Source organism: Xenopus tropicalis, chromosome 9, assembly GCF_000004195.4.
Source record: "Xenopus tropicalis strain Nigerian chromosome 9, UCB_Xtro_10.0, whole genome shotgun sequence".
Classification (NCBI taxonomy): domain Eukaryota; kingdom Metazoa; phylum Chordata; class Amphibia; order Anura; family Pipidae; genus Xenopus; species Xenopus tropicalis.
This window is the reverse complement of record NC_030685.2, coordinates 70,608,016-70,617,039: the sequence shown is the minus strand read 5'-3', so window position 1 is coordinate 70,617,039 and position 9,024 is coordinate 70,608,016.

Genomic DNA, 9,024 nt, shown 5'->3' with positions numbered 1-9,024 from the left:
TTCTCTGTAATAATAAAACAGTACCTGTACTTGATCCTAACTAAGATATAATTACCCCTTATTGGGGGCAGAACAGTCCTATTGGGTTTATTTAATGGTTAAATGATTCCCTTTTCTCTGTAATAATAAAACAGTACCTGTACTTGATCCCAACTAAGATATAATTACCCCTTATTGGGGGCAGAACAGCCCTATTGGGTTTATTTAATGGTTAAATGATTCCCTTTTCTCTGTAATAATAAAACAGTACCTGTACTTGATCCCAACTAAGATATAATTACCCCTTATTGGGGGCAGAACAGCCCTATTGGGTTTATTAAATGGTTAAATGATTCCCTTTTCTCTGTAATAATAAAACAGTACCTGTACTTGATCCCAACTAAGATATAATTACCCCTTATTGGGGGCAGAACAGCCCTATTGGGTTTATTTAATGGTTAAATGATTCCCTTTTCTCTGTAATAATAAAACAGTACCTGTACTTGATCCTAACTAAGATATAATTGGTCCTTATTGGAAGCATAACAATACCACTGGGTTAATTGAATGTTTGAATTATTTTTAGCAGACTTAATGTTGAATGAAGATCTTAATTACAGACATACCACTTTTCCAGAAAATCCCAGCCTGAGCATTCTGGATAACAGGTCCCATACCTGTAGAGCTAAACAGGGCAAACAAGAAGACTGAAGGTACTCCATGTTTGGTTAGAGGTAGATAATTAGATTAACAGTTCACAACCTTTACCCTTTGTTGTGACTGTTTTGTTAGCAAAAGCCCAATATGAATTTTCTATTTATCCTAAATCCTATTAAGTCACAGGAAAAAAGTCTCAACTGGTATAGGCAGTGATTTATCAGTGCATGGAAGATAGCTCCCCTTGGCTGTTGGAAAGAGTTCACCAACAGATGGAGAGTAAGAAGTTGGAAATCCCCAATACCCTGGTGAATATGTTGGAATAAAATGTATAACTTACCAATCATTCCTGTGCCGAGGATGGAGTTGATCAAGTTAAAGCCAGCCCAGCAAACATTCGGCGTTAGTTTTTTCTCTTTAGCTTCATTATCAATAAGTGATTTCCTATCGTCGCTCTCCACCTATTGAGTAATACAAACCCCTCAAATGAATGACAGTGTCTGGTGCAATAGACAAATAAGAACTTTCTGTAGTATAATATGAACCTCTAAGCAGCTGGTATCCATTTGAAATTTTCAATGAAGTCGTGGATTTGGAAATCCTCCTTTCCTCTTCTTCTCCACGGCCGCGATATTGAATGTAAAACTTACAGAGGGACGAGACGGCATCTCAGACCGGGGAGAGAGACTGATAGCCCAATCTCGGCAACCTTGCCTTAAAGGATGGAGTCGATGAACAGCCAATGAGAGAGGCAAATGCTGACATTAACAAATGTGACTTCAGGTCTCTGATGGTGTTTGTAATCTAATAGTTGATATGACATCCTAAAGCCCTCCGGTATGGGCTGCTTAATGCAATTCCAAGCGGGGTGAGTAATGACTCTTACTATACATCTGCCGGGGGAACTGTTTTCCAAAGACAAGATGTCATGTAGATAAACATGGAATTAAAATGAGGATTACTGACTGCCCTGTTTATCTATTGAGTGTCATTTACTGCAAACATAGCATCAGGTGTGTATTCATTTCATCGGCAATCTGTACAGGTATAGGATCTGTTATCAGGAAACCCATTATCTGGAAAGTTTCGAGAAGACCATCTCCCACAGACTCCATTATAAGTGAATAATTCTAGATTTTAAAAATGATTTCTGTGATACTAAAACAATACTTTTTACTTGGTCCCAACTAAGCTATAATGAATCCTTATTGGAGGCAAAACAATCCTATTGGGTCTATATAAAGGGACACTAAACCCAACCGTAAAGCTGCTCCACTGCGCCCCCTAGTTCTCTATAGAAGTTGATGAAAAACATAATTAGACATGTAAACCAATTCACCAATAAGAATCCTACTGACTGAAAAACTGAAAAAGATGCAAGAGAATTAACCAATGAGAATGCTGATTCCCAGCACTGTGTCAGGCATCTTGCTGTTATCTTACATATAGAGATAATTATGTCATTTTTTCCCTTCATTATATGACACAGGAATCAGACATGGGGATAAAGGACAGACTTGTTCAGTGCTGGGAAACTGTGCTTAATGCTCCCAACTCCAATTGCTGGAACAGAGAACAGGGAGCCAGATTTACACAGATCAGCTGGGATTCTCATTGGAGGATTGTTTTGCATTTCAATGCTGCCACGGGCACTGGAGAGCCTGAACAGTTTTATTGTGCAATATTGCTTTAAGAATACAACCCTAATGTTGCTGGACTACAGCTCCCAGCATGCCTCAAACTTCATCATATGTTACATTATTCTGGGATTTGTAGTCCAGCAACAGCTGAGTAAAGTAACTGTTTTTTTTAGAAGACTTATGGAGATCCAAATTATGGAAGGACCCATTATCTGGAAAACCCTAGGTCCCGAGCATTATGGATAATAAATCCCATACCTGTATTTTTTTAAGTGTGTAGAGGCTACCATGCTGTATGCCTGATCTATGGAATTCTTAAAAGGGCACTGAACCTTATTGTACTGCACTGCTCAACTACACTTTACTCAGTTGTTGCTGGACTACAAATACCAGCATTCTTTAACATATAATGAAGGTTAAGGCATGCTGGGAGCTGTAGTCCACCAACTTCAGGGTTGTATCCTTAATACAATATTGCGCAATAAATATTATTCCTCAGCTCTCCAGGGCTGTGGTTGCATTAAATGCAAAATAATCCTCTAATGCCAATCCCAGCTGATCTGCCTCCTTGTTCTTTGCTCGTGCAACCACAGTTGTAATCTTTAAGCACCATTTTCCAGTACTGATAAGTCTGTCCTTTATCCTTATGTCCTGATACAACTGTCATGTAATGAAGCCAAAATAACATAGTAAGCACTGTATGTAAGATAACAGCAAGATGCCTGACTCGGTTCTGGGAATCAGCATTCTCATTGGTCAATTCTCTTGCATCTATAATGAAGTTTTTGGCCACTAGAATTCTCATTGGTGAATTGTTTTCCATGTGCAATTAGGTTTTTCGTCAACTTTTTTTAAAGAACTAGGGGGCACAGGGGAGCAGCTTTTTGGTGGGCAAGATGAATTAAAATGAACTGGCAGAAAGCTAATATGCCATTAGTTTCAGACCCTCAGAATCAGCTTGTACATTAAAGCCCATACAAACACTGACACCCCAAATACATAAAAAGAGTAAGAGGCAAAGGGAATTTTAGCACCAAATACATTATATATAGTTAGAGGTAATGGGCCCTAACTTTGTACTTCTAAAAAACAGAATACCGTGAAGACTGGAGTGGATTTCAGCATCACACAAATCAAAATTAGCTCAGAAATCATCAGCACTGCTGAATAGGAATCAAGTGACACCTAGTGGCAGATATAAGAACAGAAAATCAGGATACAGCAGGAATAGCTCCTATGTAAGAGGAAGGTAAGAATTGATTGGCCGAGGCAGTATTCCTTTTCAAAACTATTTTTATTTAATTATATGTTTTTATTTAATTTTTAAAAACAATAACAAACAATGTTTATGGACATCATTTTCGTCCTCTTAATAAAGATTTAGTAAATCTTCATTGTAAATAATTGGAGAAGAAGAGAAGAAAAGCAAAGTTTTTAACAAAGCATATCATAACAACATGTGAGTTTTTTTCTGAGCCATTCTTGAGGCCTCATAGGATATTCAGTTTAGCTTAAGCTGGCTGTACACGCGGCGATATTATATGAAATGAGGTGTGTTTATGGTGGATCAATAAGGTGAGCGATATCACAAAAGCTTTGGATATTGGTCTTCTAGTCGATTGGATGGGAGAAAAGATTTTGGTTGGGCGCTGTTGAACGTTACCAAGCAAAATCTGCATTTAGGGCTGAATTTCTTACATAGGGGTAGAATCCAGGGTCGGACTGGGCCGCCGGGATGCCGGATGTTGTTGGCTCCACCCACTTTTTCCTAACCTTGTACCACAGTTATATAGTAAAAATCACTGTGCAAAGTTTGGGGACCCTGCTTTTAATAGTGTCTGAATGGCAGCAATTTAAATTTCCCCACTGTAAGTCAATAAGTGACATCTGATTGGAGGTTGGTGGCTCCGCCCACTTTTTCTAACCTGAAACTGCAGTTACCCAGTGACTAACCCTGCAAACTTTAGGGACCCTAGGATTAATAGTTAAAGAATGGCGCAGTTTAAATTTTAACCAATAAAAGTCAATAGGTGAATTGTGATTGGTGGTTGGTGGCCAAGCAGGGTTTAGTGTCCCTTTAAAGGAGAAGAAAAGGCTAATAAAGAGTTAATCTCAAGCTGCAGGCATACCTTCAGTTGTCTCAATAGTTCCCTTAAGTCTCCCCATATTTCTCCCGTTCAGAAGATCAGAAGCCAAACAGAAAAAAAAAACGCTGAGCTGGGTAGAGAAGATTCCCATAATGCATCACTCAAGACTTGGCGACTTGTTACTGCAGGCGGCGCATGCACACAGGGCAGGAGCGTCCGGTTGCCATGGCGACGCAGCGGCGCCGAACTCTGTGACAAGCAGGTGGGGGAAGCGGGGGGGGGCAAGTGCTGCAAGCGGCGGAGGGTTTAGGCAGGAGCGGGGGAGTTTGTGGAGCTTGGGGGGGTTTGTGGCAGGAGCGGGGGGGGGGGTTTGTGGAGCTTGGGGGGGTTTGTGGCAGGAGCGGGGAGCTGCGGAATCTTTGTGACAGGAGCGGGGAGCAGGGAGCGGAGGGGGGGCTGGCTTGTGCTTTTCAGCCCATACAGACACGCTGGACAAGATGGCGGCGCCGTTCACTGAAACAAGTACCGTATATACTCGAGTATAAGCCGATCCAAGTATAAGCCGAGGTACCTAATTTTACCTAAGAAAACTGGAAAAACTTATTGACTTGAGTATAAGCCTAGGGTGGGAAATGCAGCCGCTACTGCTAAGTTTCAATAATCAAATGATTTAATAAAAGGACACTCACAAGTGCTTACATGATCATATTAATAAACACAAGGTATGGGCTGGAAAATGAGGCGAATCCAACATAAGATAACCACATGCAAGGTTGTACAGGTTAATATCTCAATTTAATTGCTACTTTTTTTTAATCCTATCATTTTTTCTTTTTAGGAAAAAAATGCATGAGCCCGAGGAAAAAACTAACACTGCTCTATGTTGCCATCTTACCTTTCCCTGGCCCAAATTTAAGCTTGCATATTTACAGTAGCGTAAAATCCTAGTTCTGCCAAGTGTCTGGTGAGAGGTAAGCAGTATGGTGCTTTGTTAGTTTTTCCCCAGGCCAATAACATACTCATCACTGGCTTCTACGTTCTAAGCAGTTTCATGCCTGAGAGCAAAACATGGGAAGAAGAACTTGCTAATGTAAATAATTTCATGTACATGCCTCGTGCAAGCAATATATCCTAGGCTGTATTTTATTATTTACGCAGTGCCATAAGCAGTACATCATATTGTGTATCATGCCCTTTGAACAGGAAATGCACAAAATATGCAATAAAACAAATAAATATTGTAGTAAGGAACAAGTGCTTACTCTATTGGGCTTACAGATGTCCTATTGGCAAATGAGGCAGCTGAGGGGCTATGCGAAACCTGAAGGAAGGCAATAAGTTCAAAATGATGCCACACCATCCACATGGCTTATCCATCCGAGCGCACCCCCCCCCGAGTACTTCTGCATGACTACTTCAAAGCCATCCGGTATACGCAGATAGCCCCCCCCCCCCCCGTAAATACTTCAGCATGAGTACTTCTCCTTCTCCTATCCGGCGCCCGAGCGCACCCCCGTGCATCGCCAGAACGAACATTCAGCGCACGCAGGGCGCAACGTGTGACGTGCGTGCGCGATCTGCCGATGCATGGCGGGGGTGCGCTCCGGCGCAGGAGAAGGTATTTATGGGGCTTTGATTCCTCTGAATGGCTTTGATGCGCACAAGCATATGTCCAGGGGTGGGCGATGCGGCCGGGAGAACGTAACTACCGTATATACTCTAGTATAAGCTGAGGGTGCCTTTTTGAGTACTCAAAAACTCGGCTTATACTCGAGTATATACGGTATGTAAGTTCTAGTATGTGTATCTCTGTAAATCTTTCATTAGGCAAGCCAGGAATATAGCGTTTTTACACAGCAATAGTAGTACTATTTAATAGTGTGCTTAATAGATTTTGACTTTCCTTCTCCTTTAATGCTGCCCATTTGCCTGAGTGATGCAATGTTTTCCACCTTTAATTTTCCACCTTTATATTTGTGGTGTAATCTATTCAAGTCAATGGGAAAAACCAGGGCTGGAACTAGAGGAAGGCAGAAGAGGCACACCAGTAGGGGGGGCACTAGTCCTCTTTTGCCTTCCCCTAGTCCAGGCCCTTGTCCCCCCCCCCCACTGCCCACACAGCAATAATAAATAAGCTCCTAAAATCACAGACACATACATTACAGTGCCGGTGGGAATGGACCTTCGGCAATATTATGAAAGATTTACATACCCTTTATATTATGCTGACAAAACTGTACGGCAGGGGGCCCAAAACTGCTCAGTGGCATTCATTCTCATTTTCTTTCTATAAAACATACTTACAGTTTTAAAAGTGGCTTGAAAAAAAAAAAAGCAGATTTATTAGCGAGCCGTGCCTTTCCGTGAGATATTGACTAAATCATAAAGCAGATGCTGATACACAGACCTGCAGGGAGTTCAATCAATGTTCCAATGATGGATGGGTGTTGTTATTCCATATTCACTATGGGCTTCAGCCTGATCGTTAGTATTGACTTTGATGGACATGTGATCTCCTAAAACCGGGCAAAGCGACATGGGAACGGCGGGCTGATGAGACGGCAAAAAAAAAATAAGAAAAATGCTTAAATAATACCTGATATGCTCAATGAGGCTATGTTATTGTATTGGACATTATAGTAAGGAGAGGCGGCATCCGAAAACACACGAGTGGAAATGTTCTGACTCAGCACTAGAGGGGGACATTACACTTATTTTCCCAATAAACATAGAGGAAACCTTAACCCTCTAGACGCTCTATGGTCATAAATACATTAATAAAAAGGGAATGGAGCACTGTTGCTAAAACTGTAATAAAAATCATCATTGAAAAAAAAAATGATTGCATTTTGAAATATAGCATTCTTCATTAAACAGTTATTACATCTATATGCTTTAATTTAGGGTAAATTATAGCCCCTATTGTAAAGGGGAAAAAAAATAATACTAATAATAATAAAAAAATATATATATATACAGGTATGGGACCCATTATCCAGAATGCTCAGGACCAAGGGTATTCCGGATAAGGGGTCTTTCTGTAATTTGGATCTCCATACCCTAAGTCTACTAAAAAATCAATAAAACATTAATTAAACCCAATAGGATTGTTTTGCATCCAATAAGGATTATTTATATCTTAGTTGGGATCAATTACAAGGTACTGTTTTATTACTACAGAGAAAAAGGAAATCAGTTTTAAAATTCTGAATTATTTCATTAAAATGGAGTCTATGGGAGACGGGCTTTCTGTAATTCGGAGCTTGCTGGATAACGGGTTTCCGGATAAGGGATACCATACCTGTATATATATATATATATATATATATATATATATATATATATATATATGGGCAAAAAAGGCCCAGGTGCTGACGTAAAAAATAATATCAGCATGTAGAACACAGAACACTCATGGGACTTGAATTAAGCTTGTGGAATGCTTAGTTGACTTTAAATATCCTTGTTTTTTATAACAGGGGGTATATTATTATTTATAATACACTAGTTTCAGTGAGTCCTGTATGGGGCTGGTTACTAGTAATGTGCAGGCAGGCCTGATACCCGTGGGTCAGGCAGGTTTGGCCCAACCTCGGCAAGTCACTTGCGGGTCGTGGGTGGGTTCGGGTTGAGCTCATCTGCTTGTCCTCCTTAACCGCGACCTAACGCCAGCTCTTCCTGCTTCTGAATTTATAGGCACGCACCTGCCACGCCCCTTGTGTGATGTCATTGTGGGGCGGGCGTGGGTCTATAAATCCAGGGCAAAAGCTGGGTCAGTTAGGGTTCGGGTTGAGAGTGGGCGGGAGTAGGGTCTGGTGTGAGTTTTTCTCAATCCACACATCACTACTTGGTACCTAAGGGGATACCCGTGGAATATCTGCAAAGTGGTCAGGATGCCCTTACCATGCAAAAACGTAAAAACTTAAACTTAAAAAGAGAAGGCACTTGTTCAGATGGGTTCAGGAAGGTAGAACCATTAGTGGTTTGGCCATGGGTGCGTAGGTCCAGGTCATGCATGTCATGTGATACACATTAAATCACTTAGCACTGATTATGAGTATTTATGAGTGATTAGTATGTCATTACTGAGCACTGTTCATATAGTGAAAAAAGTACCCCCTTTTTATAAAATATAAGGATATTATAAGTTACAGAGGAGTTCCATAACTATATAAAAGCACAAGGCCAAAGAACAAGTGCTTCTATACAGGCCAAGGCACTCCGAGGTGACTTCTAATATCCTCATATTTTTCAACAGGGGGAACTTTATTTATTATAATATACAAGTTTCAGTGAGTCATGTGACAGAAAATACATCACCAAGCACCAATTATAACTGATAGTTTCCCTAAGCACCATTTATAAGGATATAATTCACAGGATATTCATGGCTCTTGTGCATTATAATGTTATATTTTACAACTTATTTGTGGTTAATGGTTCTTAAAGGAAAAATATACCCCCAGTTTGAAAACTTTACCAATAGATAGTTTATATCAAAACAGAGCTCTGCGCATTCATTGGCTGATGGGGCCTAGCATGTATGTGTGCCTTTGGTATGTTTGTGTGCACTGTGAATCCTATGATCCCAGGGGGCGGCCCTTAATTCTTAAAGAGGCAATTTTCTATTTAGGATTACCCAATGGCACATACTACTTAAA